The sequence below is a fragment of the Peromyscus californicus genome, unplaced genomic scaffold, assembly GCF_007827085.1.
Source record: "Peromyscus californicus insignis strain IS unplaced genomic scaffold, ASM782708v3 Scaffold_22__1_contigs__length_63687245, whole genome shotgun sequence".
In the NCBI taxonomy this organism is placed as follows: domain Eukaryota; kingdom Metazoa; phylum Chordata; class Mammalia; order Rodentia; family Cricetidae; genus Peromyscus; species Peromyscus californicus.
Genome location: NW_026294525.1, coordinates 33,828,323 through 33,831,409, shown reverse-complemented (window position 1 = coordinate 33,831,409; position 3,087 = coordinate 33,828,323). Strand labels below are relative to the sequence as shown.

Below are 3,087 nucleotides of genomic sequence, written 5' to 3'. Positions count from 1 at the left end.
ATGCCTCTGTTGCAGTTTCTACAAAATTCTACATATAGAACAACTTCAAAGCTACTAGCTGAGATGGTCCAGCCTCACAGACTATCCAGCCAAGACTTCAGATAAAAGCTCTATACTTTCCTGTCACATAGAGACTAAACAAAAAATAATACAGGTAGCTCTCCCAAGACTTGATCATTATCCCAATTTTCTCAGAGTCTCCTAAAGATGCCAAAGCTGAAGACAACAGGAAGCAGTCTAGTGAACATTATGCCCACATTCCCAAGAGTTGGAGTGGGTTGTTTTTGGTCATTTGGTGGGTTATGGATATTTGTCATTGCTTAGGGGAATTGGGTACAAGTTGATATTGATCATGGTCAGGAGAAAAGCTGAGCAAAGTAGATTAGATTCAGGGACCTCTTTCTGAAGGGAAAAGGGGAAGATATAGTATAGAAATGATGGGATAAAAGGGTGGATTGTTGAGTCTACTTTTGAATATTTTACATTGGTACTGTATATATATATATATATATATATATATATATATATATATATATATATATATTTCTACTCTTGTTTAAGGTATTATACCTATATAGATCATTTAAAAATGTAATTTAGCCGGGCAGTGGTGGCACACACCTTTAATCCCAGCACTTGGGAGGCAGAGGAGGTGGATCTCTGAATTCAAGGCCAGCCTGGTCTATAGAGCAAGAACCAGGACAGGCACCAAAACTACACAGAGAAACCCTGTCTTGAAAAACCAAAAAAAAAAAAAAAAGTAATGTATAGTGCTGTGGAATAATCTTTCTGTATACTGTGAACATATATGCTGCAATGATTAGTTTAATAAACAAGCTGACTGGCCGATAGCTGAACAGGATAAAGTTAGGTGGAAAAGCCAAACTGAGAAGGATGGGATGAGGAAGGGTGGAGTCTGGAGTTTCCAGCCAGCCATTAAGGAAACAGGACATGTAGAAAATGAGGCAATAAGCCATGATCCATGTGGCAAAGCATAGATAAGAAATATAGGTTAATTAAAATGTAAGAGTTAGGTAATAACAAGCCTAAGCTATTGGCTGAGCATTTATATGTAATATTAAGTTTCTAAGTCAGTTATTTGGGAAGCAGCTACTGGTTATTTGGGAGTAGGCAATCAGGACAGGAAAACTCTGCCTACAAATGGTGTCCAATATGGGTCAACTACATCCATATAAAACCTGAGAGAGCTTGGGAAAGGATCCCAAACACACAAAAATGGAGTAAACATGGCTTCGTGGTAACCGCCTTTTCTCTGGTGGGTTCTGTTTGCTGATGATGAACAGAGGCTCGGCTCCTTTAAGAAACAGTTTCCTGGCTTGGTGCTAGTGGCAAAAACAGGCAGCTCTTTTGAGAGGCCCTGCTACCAGACATTTAATGGTGTTTATGAGCAGTGGGCGACACACTGCTTGGTGATGTTGTAGACCCAGAATCTTCCTAGAGTTGGGGTGGTAATCATAGCTCTCAGAGCTGGTGATAATTGTACCTCCGCCATGAGACTAGGCTCTCAGGAAACCCAGAGGGAGAAGCCATCACCAGCGTGCATTGATCTAAGTTACACAGCATTTTAAATTTTGCTCATGCAGACACAAAAGGATTACAGATACAATAAAGATAGATTCAAATGGAAAAAAACCTCTAAATAGGTTACAGTGTGTTTAAAAATATATATATATAGGCTTGGGAGAGGAAAGAAAAAGGATAGAGAAAGTCCTTAAAAAAGGAATAGAGTAATAAAAATATAATAAGCCCACATAAATATGAGAAATATACAGAGAGTCTGGATCCTGTATGTTATTGAGTTATGTTTAAATTTTTTGACTGCTTTATATTTTTTGACTGCTAAGGAACACTGGATTATGAAAACTGCTAGATTCAACTACCTATATTTTTAAGGATATCTTGACTTCAAAATTTAAGTCAAACATTGTGTTACTTTGGGGGAAAGGTTATGCTTTTATTTCCACAGTAAATGAGAGGCTATGGATTCATTCCAGATTAGTATGGATCAGATTTGACCAAGGAAAACCCCCTAAAAAAAATCTGACTACAAACATAAATAAACCTAAGAGAACTACAAGATAGGTGAGGTATATTTTACCTGCTCAAACATAAAAGAAAAAATAATCTTTGGCTGACTTATAAGCAGTCTATACTTGTATTATTGCAGATATGTATATCACCTTTAAAAATTTATGTATTTTTAAAACAAGGGACCAGATACCAATAAAAACAAATGGCCCAAATGATCCAGCATCTAAAATAGCTTCAAGGCTGGTGACTGAAATGATCCAGCCTCACAGAATACTGCAGCCAAGACTTAACCATTATCCTAAATTTTCTCAAAGTCCAATGATTAGCAGTGCCCCCAAACACAATAAGGAAGCAGGATAGAGAAGTATGTGTACATTCCCAAAAGATGGGTTATGGATATTTATTATCACTTAAGGGGGGTTGGTTATAAGTTGTTATTGGTAATGGTTAGGAAAAAAGCTGAACAAAGGAGATTAGATTCAGGGGCTCATTCAAAAAAGAAAAGGAGAGATATAGAAATGATAGGATAAAAGGGTAGATTATTGAATCTATTTTATGTATTTATGTATTTATTTATTTATTTTTCTTTAATCCCATTGCCACAAATTATGCAGTCGAACTTCCTACATTTGGGGAAATCGCAGGGGTCAGCACATCTGGAGTGCAATGGATAAGCCTCGCCCTGGGAAAACCACCTTCATGATCATTGTATCTCCCCTGCCAGGTAAGTATTGAATCTATTTTAATCCAAAAAAAAACCCTACTAATCTTAAATAGTTTACATTGGTATGGATTTTGGTTTAGTGATACAAATTTAAAGTTAATTTTGTTATATTGTATGTATATTTCTACTCTTATGTAAGGTATTGTGTTTATGCACCTCATTTAAAATATAATGTGTAATTAAAAAATAAAGACTAATAGTCATCTATAATTGTCAAACTTATAATCATTTTAGGTATGTTTTCAAGGTCAAACAGATATATTTTAAATAGATAGATGGTCTTCAAACACTTCAACGACCTATAGAATATA

At 35.9% G+C, this 3,087-nt stretch overlaps 1 pseudogene; it reads right to left on the bottom strand.

The window, feature by feature from the left end:
• Positions 1-2,640: 2,640 nt before the first annotated feature.
• Positions 2,641-2,784, bottom strand: LOC128118790 (uncharacterized; annotated as a pseudogene).
• Between the last annotated feature and the right edge of the window lie 303 nt (positions 2,785-3,087).